The sequence below is a fragment of the Macaca fascicularis genome, chromosome 6, assembly GCF_037993035.2.
Source record: "Macaca fascicularis isolate 582-1 chromosome 6, T2T-MFA8v1.1".
In the NCBI taxonomy this organism is placed as follows: Eukaryota; Metazoa; Chordata; class Mammalia; order Primates; family Cercopithecidae; genus Macaca; species Macaca fascicularis.
Genome location: NC_088380.1, coordinates 140,589,980 through 140,602,596, shown reverse-complemented (window position 1 = coordinate 140,602,596; position 12,617 = coordinate 140,589,980). Strand labels below are relative to the sequence as shown.

The 12,617-nt window shown below is 49.5% G+C and overlaps 1 protein-coding gene across 1 annotated transcript in view; it reads left to right on the top strand.

The window, feature by feature from the left end:
- The first annotated feature begins 11,056 nt into the window (after window positions 1–11,056).
- Window positions 11,057–12,617, top strand: part of VDAC1 (voltage dependent anion channel 1) — a 98,199-nt gene continuing 96,638 nt past the window's right edge. The window contains exon 1 of the mRNA XM_065545888.2: window positions 11,057–11,172. The gene's annotated coding sequence lies outside the window, so the exon portion shown is untranslated. The remainder of the gene's footprint in view (window positions 11,173–12,617) is intronic.

The following is a 12,617-nucleotide window of genomic DNA, read 5'->3' as shown; positions in this document are numbered from 1 at the left end:
ACCCTGTGTTTTTTGCCTTAGAGGAAGCAAAATGAGGCCCCAAGTTGAGAACTATCATTATGTTTCTGATATCTCACCTCTTGCTATCTCCTTCTTCCAGCTGAGTGGGAGGTTCTAAGACTGGAATTACGGTGCTAGATTAGTAAACATGACCTTTAATGAGTAGTCTCTTATTTATTTGGGATTTCTACTACCTTTTGTCAAAAGAAAAATTGAGGGGTTTTGTATAGCAGGTCAAATACAAATAATACTTATTTCACAGATTTTAGCAATTAAAATAGGTGCTTGTTAAACATTTGGTACTAAATTGTGTTGTTTTGGCTGGACAGGGTGGTTCACACTTGTAATCCCATTACTTTGGGAAGCTGAGGTGGGTAGATTGCCTGAGATCAGGAGTTTGAGACCAGCCTGGGCAACATGGTGAAACTCTGTCTCTACCAAAAATACAAAAAGTTATCTAGGGCCAGGTGTGGTGGCTCACGCCTGTAATCCCAGCACTTTGGGAGGCTGAGGCAGGGGGATCACCTGGTCGAGAGTTCGAGACCAGCCTGGCTGACATGGTGAAACCCCGTCTCTACTAAAAACACAAAAAAGTAGCCGGGTGTGGTGGTGCATGCCTGTAATCCCGGCTACTCGGGAGGCTGAGGCAGGGGAATCATTTGAACCTGGGAGGCAGAGGTTGCAGTGAGCTGAGATCGCACCATTGAACTCCAGCCTGGCAACAAGAGCAAAACTCTGTCTCAAAAAAAAAAAAAAAAAAAAAAAAAAAAAAGTTAGCTAGGCATAGTGGTGCACACTGTAATCCAAGCTGCTTGGGAGGCTGAGGTGGGAAGATCGCTTGAGCCTGGGAAGCAGAGGTTGCAGTGAGCCAAGATCACGCCATTGCACTGGGCAACAGTGAGACTCTGTCTCAAAATAAATAAATAAATAAAATTAAGAATTTATGTAGTTTTAAAATAATTAAAATTAATATCTAGAGAAAAAACCTCTTATCAGTATACACTTTAAATATGTATAGCTCAGTAGACTTCAGTTATACCTCAACAAAGTTGAAAAATATGAACAAATGTTTGTTTTAGAATAGAACCATATCCAGGAATATTGTTGTGGGACTTAAATGAGATCCAGCACTAGCCCAGTCTGGTGGGTGGTAAGAGCACCACAAATGTCAACTCATGTTGTTAGTGCCCCAACACTCAGCCTGCCCGTGGTACCGCACCGCCGCGGCTCAGCCTGCCCGTGGTACTGTACCTCTGTGGAGTCTTGCAGTTTTTGTTCCACTACAAGGTCCCATTACAGACAGGGGTCTGGGGCTGGGAGAGACCAAGGGCTCTGCCCCAGGTCCCACAGGGAGTTCATGCCAGCTTTTCTGGCCCAGATGAGTCCTGGGCCCCGTGGCACCTCTCACTGGCTTGACCCCAGGCTGGGCAAAAGGAGACAATCCCAGTGTCCAGGGGCCTAGAAATAGTCTGTTTTGTGGGAGTAAAGGCCACTGGAGACTGTGAAAGTGGCCATCGGCCGTGTGAGAAATCCTTGGTGTCTGATGATGGGTTCTTATCAAGGACAATTGACCACAATGAGTGGCCTGAGACAGGCCGATGCTCGGCCGGCTTTGATGTTACACATCTTGTGGCCTCTCTACATGGATGCAGCGTTCCTCTATGCAGCACTCACTGGCCAGGCCTCACATCCCCTGTAAGCAAATGCTTGAAAGCCACTCTTGACAGCAACTGTGAGAAGCCCCCACCGCAGGCCGCCTTTGGGGCAGGCCAAGATTCAGCATTACTCAGAGCTTCCAGTACCTGCATAAGTTCAAACAGGAAGCCCGGTTTTTCCTCTTATGTCAACAACAGCCTGTATTCTGTTCTGGCCGCTGAGCTCCCTCATAGAGTGGGTTTCTTGGGGTGAAAGTTAGGGTATCAGTGGCCCTTGAGGCCCCACCAGCAGATGCCTCTGCCAAAAGCAACTCACCTGGGAAGGCCTGGGGGCTTTGTGCTACCAAGTCTTGGAAATGATCTAGCAATCTAAGGCTTTGCAAACAAAGGGGGGTGATCTGGCTGGGCGCATAGTAGGGCTCCAACTGATTTAGATTGAAATGCAACATGTCCCAAAACAAATACCACTTCTCCCAGATTCCTGGCTCAGCACATACCACCTCCACCTGCTCCCTTGAGCCGGACACCCTGAAGGCACCTCCCGGGCTATTTTGCTCCCTCATTCTCCACCCCGAGTGGAGACTAAGTCCATCTGTCCTTCTCCCTCAATGTTTCCCAAATCCTTCCCTCCTCCCCCTGCTCTCTGTGATGGTTTCAGTCCAGACCCCTGGTCCCCCTCAGATGGTGATGCCACTCTCTCCTCACTGTGTCGCCTGGTCCCATTCCATGTATGGGCCACACAGTGGCCAGAGCATCTCTCCTGGATGCTTGAAGGGGCCAGGCATGGTGGCTCATACCTGTAATCGCAGCACTTTGGTAGGCTGAGGCGGGAGGATCCCTTGAGCACAGGAGTTGGAGATCAGCCTGGGCACACATAGTGAGACCTTGTCTCTACAAAAAGATTAACAAAATTACCGGGGCATGGTGGCATGTATCTGTAATCCTGGCTACTCTGGAGGCTGAGGCAGGAGAATCAATTGAGCCTGGGAGGCAGAGGCTGCAGTGAGCCGAGATGGCACCACTGCACTCCAGCCTGGGTCACAGACTGAAACCCTGTCTCAAAAAAAGAAGAAGAGAAAAAAAAGGTTAAAAAAAAAAAAATAGACCGGGTGCAGTGGCTCATGCCTGTAATCCCAGCACTTTGGGAGGCCGAGGTGGGCGATTCACCTGAGGTCAGGAGTTTAAGAGCAGCCTGGCCAACATGGTGAAACCCTATCTCTACTAAAAATACAAAAACTAACTGAGTGTGGTGGTGGGCACCTGTAATCCCAGCTACTCGGGAGGCTGAGGCAGGAGAATTGCTTGAACCCGGGAGGCAGTGAGCCGAGATTGTGCCATCGCACTCCAGCCTGGGTGACAAAAGCAAAACTCCGTCTCAGAAAAAAAAAAAAAAAAAAAAAATAGATGCTTGAGGGATGACATCACAAATGGACCTTCTTACTATCTTACACACCTGCTATGTGGCAAATGTAAAGGCCCTGCTGGCCCCAGGGTGGCCTTCCATGTGTCAGAACTCATCCTTGCTCCCCAGTGTGCTCTCTTTGCTCATTCTGTGAACACCCAGGTGCCTTGCGGTAGGGGGTCCCTAAACAAGCCCCAAGTCTTCCTGTCCTCCTGGGCTTTGTGCAGTGCTCTGAATAGGCACCTGCTCCCAGCTGCTGCCTGCCCCTGGACCTCACAGTGTACCAACTCTCACCTTTCAACTGAATCCCTCGCCTCTCCCCTGTCCTGCCCCACCCAGTTCACTTTTCCTGACCACAGCTGGAGTGGGTCTCCCTCCTCTGTCTGTGTGTGCAGCTCAGTTTTGCATGCATCTCCCACGGGCATCTCTAGCCTCTCTGAGGGCAGGGGTCCAATTTGGCTCTGTGTCTGCAGGCCAGCCCAGCCCGGCCCTGCTCAGTCAAGGAGGGTCTGGCATACAGCAGATGTTGGGCAGTGTGTGTTGGATGGCCACCTCTCTGTGCCTTTCATAACCTCAAGGGATCAGACTGGGCCTGGAAGCAGCTCGGAGCATGTGACAGACTCCACCTCTCCCCTGCGTCCTAGGCTCCCTGATGTGTCTTGCTGTAATAAGGAAAAAGTCCCGTGGCATTGATAATTAGTGGGCAGGGCCAAGGGAAGGGTCTTTTCTCGGGGAATTTCTCTGAATGTGGAATACCTTTCATATGCTTCTCTAGCTTTAGTAGGAGAGCTGACCTGTGGCCAAGGCTGGAACACTCAAGCAACCACATTCCATTTTTGTGGAGCTGTGAAGAACATATTACTCCTAGAGCAACGCCCTCCCCACCCCAGGCTGGGTAGGTGCTTGCAGGGCAAAAGGGAGGCCCAGCTCTTCTCTGTGCCTCAGTTTTCTCATTCTGTACAATGGAAAGTACCTGTCTCATAGGGTTATGATGATGATTAAATGAGCGAGTATGCACGAAGCTCTGAAACAGAGCTGGACACACGATAGTTCTGATGATGATGGTTTATGGGGCATCCCAGCATGATGGGAACTGTGCAAGTCACAGTTTGGGAAGGTCAGGTCCCAGGCATATGAGACCAATTCATAGATCCCTTTCTCCTGAGGAGTAGGCTCCATGAGGGCAGAGGCTGCATCTGGCATATGGTAGGTCCTTAGTAAGAGTTTGTTGAATGATTTTCAGACCAGGCTGAGCTGAAGTTTTTTTTTCCTGTGCCAGGGAAGAAAGGCTTTAGTAGGCAATTGGGAGAGTAAAGAGGTTTAAAGGTGAATGTTTAATTCCCCTCCCCCCGCTTTTTTTTTTTTTTTTTTTTTTTGAGACAGAGTCTTGCTCTGTTACCCAGACTGGAGTGCAGCGGTGCAATCTCGGCTCACTGCAATCTTGGCTCACTGCAGCCTCCACCTCCTGGGTTCAAGCAATTCCTGTGCCTCAGCCTCTCGAGTAACTGGGATTATAGGTGCACGCCGTCACGCCTGGCTAATTTTTGTATTTTTAATAGAGACGGGGTTTCGTCCTGTTGGCCAGACTGGTCTTGAACTCCTGGCCTCAAGTGATCTGGCAGCCTCGGCCTCCCAAAGTGCTGAGATTACAGGTGTGAGCTACCGTGCTTGGCCTTCTTAAAAGAACAAATACTTAAAGTGCTTATTTACCAGAGTAGTGCTAATTAGTAATAATTATTATCTGGTCATTAAATTAGACCTGCCTCCGGATCTCCTGTTAGGTACCCGCAGAGGCCCATGTCAGGTAAAGAGCAGGCAAACTGTACATGTTTAAAATAACCCGATCCGCTCCCAGAGAGCCAGGTGGCTGTCTCTCCTGCCTCTTCAGCCTCCTGTACCTAAGGCCTCTGGAGTCTTTGGATGGGATGATATTCTATCTGATCCAGCCTCCTGCCTTACAACCAGATGCACACAGCCACTGGGAGGAGGGCCGTGTCTTGAGCCCTTTGAAGGCTGTGTGGTATAAGAACTCTCAGCCAAGGATGAGCCTCTCTGGGTATGGAGTCCCTCACACACACCATAGATCTTCCTGGGACCTGAATCCACTGGGTACCGGGCTATGCTGGGTGCTGGGGTGAGAGCAGTGAGCTAAGCAGACTCAGCCTTGCCAGTACCGGACTCAGGGTCTGGGAGGGGAGATGGGGAGACAGACATGCACAAACTTTAGACACACCAAAACACATATGGCAACAAAGGAAATGTCTGAGGTAACAGTGAAGGCTGACCTTGCAGAAAGTGACCTGTGAGTCTGGGGGACTCGGGAAGGCTTCCACAAAATGTGAGGATTCAGCAGAGATCTGAAGGGTGCATAGGAGTTATCAAGGTAAGAGAGGGCTGGTTGCGGTGGCTCATGCCTGTAATCCCAGCACTTTGGGAGGCTGAGGCGGGTGGATCACCTGAGGTCAGGAGTTCGAGACCAGCCTGACCAACATGGTAAAATCTTGTCTCTACTAAAAATACAAAATTAGCCAGACAAGGTGGCATGTGCCTATAATCCCAGCTACTTGGGAGGCTGAGGCAGGAGAATTACTTGAACCTAGGAGGCAAAGGTTGCAGTGAGCAAGATCATGCCATTGCACTCCATCCTGGGTGACAGAGGGAGACTCCATCTCAAAAGCAAAAAACAAAACAAAACAAAAAACCCAATAAAACCATGAGAGGGGTTGAGAGGGTTGCAAGCTCAGTAGTGCATGAATAGTGTTGTGAAGAGTATTGTGAATAGTATGGAAACAGTAGCATGTATAGTGTGTGAATAGTAGTGAGTAGTGTATGAATAGTAGTGTGAATAGCAGCGTGAATAACAGTATGAAAGCATTGTGAATGTAGTGTAAATAACAATGCAAAGGCCGGGCGCAGTGGCTCATGCCTGTAATCCCAGCACTTTGGGAGGCCAAGGCAGGTGGATCACAAGGTCAGGAGATTGAGACCATCCTAGCTAACACAGTGAAAACCCGTCTCTACTACAAATACAAAAAATTAGCCAGGTGTGGTGGCAGGCATCTGTAGTCCCAGCTACTTGGGAGGCTGAGACAAGAGAATGGCGTGAACCCAGGAGGCGGAGCTTGCAGTGAGCCAAGATCGTACCAGTGCACTCCAGCCTGGGCAACAGTGCAAGACTCCACCTCAAAAAAAAAAAAAAAAAAAAACAAAAAACAGTGAAGGCCGGGCGCGGTGGCTCAAGCCTGTAATCCCAGCACTTTGGGAGGCCGAGATGGGCGGATCACGAGGTCAGGAGATCGAGACCATCCTGGCTAACACGGTGAAACCCCGTCTCTACTAAGAAATACAAAAAATAGCCGGGCGAGGTGGCGGGCACCTGTAGTCCCAGCTACTCGGGAGGCTGAGGCCGGAGAATGGCGTGAACCCGGGAGGCGGAGCTTGCAGTGAGCTGAGATCCGGCCACTGCACTCCAGCCTGGGCAACAGAGTGAGACTCCGTCTCAAAAACAAACAAACAAACAAACAAACAAAAAAACAAAAAAACCACAGTGAATAGCAGTGTAAATAGTGTGTGAATAGTAGTCTGAATAGTAGTGTGAGTAGTGTGCAAACAAGAGTGTGAGTAGTGTGTGGATAGTATTGTAAATAGCAGTGTGAAAGTAGTGGGAAAGGCAGTGTGGATAGCACTGTTAATTGCAGTGTGAGTAGTATGCAGATAGCAGTGTGAATCATGTGTGAACAGTAATAGCCTGAAAAGTGTGCAAACAGTGCAAATAGAAGTGTGAATGGTGGTGTGAACTGTGTGCAAATGGTATATAAATAGCATGTGCATAGGAGTGTAACTAGTGTGTGGCCAGTACTGTGAATAGTAGCAGTGATGGTAGTGTGAAGAGAATTATGAATGGTAGTATGAATAGCATGTGAATTGTGTGCAAATCGTAGTGTGAATAGTGTATCCAGACCGTGTACATAGTGTATGAAAAAGCTCTGTGGCCGGCTGACAGGCCAAATGGCTGGAGGAGCTGCACCACTGAGCAAAGTTATGAGCAGAGAGGAGGGCTAGGACCCAGGTCTGGGGTCTGGGGCAGTCACTGTGGCATTTGACTGTGCCATTTGCTCTGTCTAGGTTTTCCTGGGAAAGGAGCCTTTGATGGTGGATGTCTTCATGGCACATGTGAGGACCATCATTACCAAATCTCCCTTCAACTGTTTGGAGTTCCCTGCATCAGTCCATGATTCCTTATTGGGCAGGGTAAGCATTGTTCTTCAGGTTTCTTTTTAAAACCGTAAGCGCCATTGGGAAAGGGAAGCCAATGGTCCTCCCACCACCAAGTGACTGGGGCTGGGTGGGCTAAACCTGGAGGAGAAGAGGCCCGGGAAGGGTGAGGCTGCCACAGGTACCTCATAGGTTGGTTGACCAGGCCTGACTGGTAAGGCTGCTATCTGGCAACAAAACCTCTGCTCTGGACTTGCACTGTGAGCCCTCTTCCCTCTTCTCAGGGTGATCTCGCATTGGTGAGTCAGGGTCAGATCCCTGGGGCCCAGCTCCACCCAGGCTCTGTGTCTGACATGAGGTTACAGAACACCCCCATGCTAGCATGCTTGCTCCCAAGTTTAATGTCCTTTTTCAAAGTAGATGTAATTTCAAAGCTTTTATTCATTCTTTTTTTTTTTTTCTTTGTGAGACAGTCTGGCTCTGTGACCCAGTGCAGTGGCGGGATCTCGGCTCATTGCAAGCTCTGCCTCCTGGGTTCATGCCATTCTCCTGCCTCAGCCTCTTGAGTAGCTGGGACTACAGGCACCTGCCACCACGTCCAGCTAATTTTTGCATTTTTAGGAGAGATGGGGTTTCACCATGTTAGCCAGGCTGGTCTCGATCTCCTGACCTCGTAATCCACCCACCTCGGCCTCCCAAAGTGCTGGGATTACAGGCATGCACCACCGTGCCTAGTCAGCTTTTATTAATTTTTATGTTGACTTTCGATGACATATAAATACAAATAATGGGGAAAAAATAGCGTGATTAAAGTTAGAGTTCTTCCATCTCTGTCCCCCACTTAGGGTTATCTGTTGGATGTGTCTTCTTCCAGTTTTTTTAAAATGCATTTTCACGGACAAGTATGTAGATACAAAAATAATTTTGTTTGGGATACACATACACACACACAAGTCTGAGTTATACGTATTATTCAGCAGCTTCCTTTTTCAGCTACTGGTACATGTTGGAGATCTTTGCACATCAATGTATGTAAACCTACTTCCTTCTTTTTAAATGACTGCTTAGTATTCTCCAGAGTGTATTCCATGGGTTACTTACCATTCTCTCTCTGATTAACATTCACATTGTTTCCAGATTGTCACCATCACAAGCAACACTGTAGCAAACATCCTTGTATGTAACTCAGCCTAGCTCAACGCAAGGATAGCTGTTTTGTTTGGTGATGAGGTGTGCATCAGAGGAGGTATTCAAGTAAAAGGTGAAATAATATGTCTTCCTCAACCCACAGCAGTGATGCTCAAACTTTGTTGGGTATGGAGACTACCTGGAGAGCTTTTTAAGCTACATATTGGTGGTCCAGACCCCTGGAATTTCTAATTCAGGAGGACTGGGATGAGGCCTGAGAATCTGCATTTCTAGCAAGTTCCCATGTGATGCCCCTGGTTTAAGGACCTGACTTTGGGAATCGCTGCCTCAGGGTGTTAGCTGCTCAGCCTCTACTTGTTTGAAGAGTCGCATCATCCTAGGAAGGCAATATTCAAGGAAAATTAATCTTGTGCCCCTCCCTCTACTAAGAGGTAGGCACCCTAGCTGGCATCCCTTTGGGAGGCAAGGCCTTCAGGGCACTGGTGATGGGTCCAGAGGTCTGGTTAGCAGGGCTGTCAGGTCAGATGTTCCAGCTAGGCCTAAAAGCCTAGGACCTCTTGACTCTTGACATAGCCTGCAGGACCATCCTTTTCTAGGCACACAACCGCTCACCCCTGTGCAGTGAGCGACTCTCCCCGTTCTTCCCTTTGGAGCCAAATGAAGGGTTCTGAGATTGGCGGCGAGCTGTTTACACAACATGATTGGGAAGTGCTCTGGGGTTTTCATAACAGAAACAATAGGAGACCACATCCCCAGAGAAGGTCTTCTAAAGGTCTTGAGGTTTCAAGATCTTGATGTTCTCTTTGTTCTCAGCTGGACTGGAGGAGGTCACAATGGGGTTGGAGGAGACCATCACTGGGACAGAGATGGGAGGAAACTGGAGCTTGGACCCTTGGAACTAAAGACCATCAGAAAGACTTACTGCCCTTCCTGGGCTTACTTGGTGGCTTGGACACTTCTGCACCTGAGGATGGTCCAGTTGCAGGCTGAGGGTCAGACCCAATGGGCATTTGTCCGGTGTTTCTGCCCAGAGCAGAGCTGTCACCCTGCAGTTCACAGAACTCCTGGTCCTTTCCCCACAGTGTGCTGTCCATGAACATCAGCCATCTTGATCATGAGAAAGAGGATTCCTGTCAACTGCAGGCTCCTCTGTTTGATGCAGGTAGCGAAGGGAGGTGGGAAGGAGGCTCTGTTACCTACCACAAAGTGACCACAAATCCTGTGAGATGGATGGGAGCTCCTTTGGAGCTCCTGAGAGCTGCAGCAGGTCCTGCCCCTTCAGTGGCACAGAGTCTGGCTCCAGTTATAATCCTGAGCAGTAATGTTTGGGTTACCCTCTCTCTCTGGTTGGGTAATATATAAAGTCTTGTCTGTCTTGACTGGCTGTTGTTCATGGTTGTAAGACCAACACCTAATATATAGTAGGTGCCTGACAGCTCCTGTTGAATACATGATGAGATGAAGTTCTTAGAAGGTGTCTGCAAGATGAACTAGCCTTTACATTCCCTGGAATCGGTGGGCCAGACCCTAGGGTGAGCTGCTCAGCTGCTTGAGAACCCCTTTGCATGGCTGCTGCTGTAGGGGACTGGGTTCCACTACCAGAATCAACTTCCACACAACCTCAGATGCCAAAGGAGCCCTGGGGGGAAACTCCAGCCTCCTATCCAGGGGTTACCCTGGGACAGGCCCACCAGAGAGGAGAGTGTACAGAGAGGGGAGACTGGCTTCTCCCTTCCCAAGGAGGAGGGGTGGAATGGATCTGTGACCATTATGTCAGCATTTCACAGACCCCAGGTCCGCCCACACGGGCTAAGGGCAAGGCCATGCTGTGTCCAGGATCCATCACCCGGCCTCTCAACCCTCGGCCACCCTCCAACGCCGCACTAATACTGGAACTGGGTGGGGGTGGGGGCAGAGAATTTTAATTCTTTCAGACTCAAAACTTAACTTCTCATTTCTTTCAAGACACTCACCCCTTACCCAAAAAACGAAAGTCAAGGCTAAGGGGAATTCTGCGTGGTGGAAAAGCTTAAGGTGTTACTTTTGGTCTGGGTGAGGCTGGTCATCCGCATTTACCTCAGACAAAAGTGCCTGAGGCTGAGAGCCCTGAGGCTGAGGGTCTCTAGGTGGGAATGACAGGGTGGGTAGGGGCGTGGAGAAGGGCGCTCCCCCGAGGCTGGGCGAGGAGGATGTCGCCACCTGCACAGCTGGCGCGGCTGGGCCCGGGGTTGGGGGGAAGGGGCGAGTCCCTTTGTGGGCCTCCAAGTCCAGCCAGTCCCCTGCCGCCCCACACGCGGCGCTTTGAAGTGGCCGCGCTGGCTGCCCTCTCCCGCGCGGCGCCGCCCCCGCTGCGTCCGCACCTTGGCAGTGGCTGAGCGCTGTCCAAGGGAAGGGGCGGGTGGCACCCGCTGGGCACTCTTTGTAAAGTCATCCCCCAGGAAGGCTGGGCCGAGGAGTCCCTCGGGGGAATCCGCCTGGGGTCGCGGGGTCGAGGGGTGTTGGGTTAACCCCTAACACTTCTGAAAGACTGGTCAGCCCTCGGGACTCAGGGTGGGACGGCAGAGCCCCCACCGCTAGGTTCCTCTGCTGGGCGGGGTTTACGCCCCTGGGAAGCGGCTGGAGACCAATTTCCTGTGAAAATCCTAAGAGCCATTTTGGCAATAAATTTGTACAAGTTCTTTAAAACTGTGCCGACCTCTGATCCAGCACCTCCTTGCTGCCTAGAAAATAATCGCAGATACGTGCAAAAAGGTGTGTGCTATGACACATTGGAGCATTGCTTAGAACTGGGAAACCATGGGAATATTCAGCAGTAGAGACTGTTACATTCACTAATTAACTAATAGTTTACCACGGCCAGACAGCATTGGAGAAAATCCTAGACTTCAAATCGTGAGTAATGATGACATAGAATATTTACTATGAACAAAAAAAATGCTCTTGACATTGTTATCCAATAACTATATAAGCCTGTATGGAAAAAAGACTGGAGGGAAATAAGACAACACATTCTTAGTAGTAGTTCTCTCTGGGTGCTGGGATTAAAGGATGACTGTAATTATCTTAGGCGTTTCTGAAATGTTTAATACTCTATGCCATAATTATGTATTTAAAAATAAATGTTATTTAGATAAAACCTTAGTTCAGCCAGGCGTGGTGGCTCAAGCCTCTAATCCTAGCACTTTGGGAGGCTGAGGCAGGCAGACCACTTGAGGTCAGGAGTCCGAGAGCAGCCTAGCCAATGTGGTGAAACCCCATCTCTACCAAAAATAAAAAAATTAACCGAGCATGGTAGGAGGCACCTGTAATCCCAGCTACTCAGGAGGTTGAGGCAGGAGAATTGCTTGAACCTGGGAGGCAAAGGTTGCAGAGAGCCAAGATCACGCCATTGCACTCCAGCCTGGGCAACAGAGTGAGGCTCCACCTCCAAAAAAAAAAAAAAAAGAAAGTAAAGGAATAAAAGAACGACTGCTCCATAGACAGAGCAGAGGGCTGCTGGTTGCCCATTTGTACAGTTATTTTTTTATTACATGCTAAACAAGGGATGGATTATTCATGCCTCCCCTTTTTAGACCATATAGGGTAACTTTCTGATGTTGCCATGACATTTGTAAACTGTCAGGGTGCTGGTAGGAGAGTAGCAGTGAGGATGAAGATAGGTCACTCTTGTCACCAAGCTTGGTTTTGGTGGGTTTTGGCCAGCTTCTTTTTGCAAACTATTTTATCAGCAAGGTCTCTATGACCTGTATCTTGTCCCGACCTCCTGTCTCATCCTGTGCCTTAGAATGCCTTAACCATCTGGCAATCCAACCCAGTAGGTCTCAGCCTCATTTTACTCAAGATGGAGTTGCTCTGGTCCGAACACTTTTGACACACCCATCAGCATGCAAACCAGCCCTAACCCAACCCGAACCCTCAAAGGTAGAGAAATAAAGAGAAACGCTGAGAAGCAGGAGTGAGACCCCCTCACTCCCCAAAGGCCATAGTGTGGTCTCCCAGAGGTTCTGGGTCTGATGATTCATCCTTTCTTCGATACCACTCAGGAGGCCTGGGTGGTAGAGGAAGCTTCCTGGACTTGTCAGACATTCAGCTTCCTTCCTAATAGGTGGTAATCAGTTGGCTATGGGAGAGACCCCTCACCTCTGCGGGGGTCATCATTCCTTCCTCCTGCCCTGCCCCACCTTCATACGTTCCTG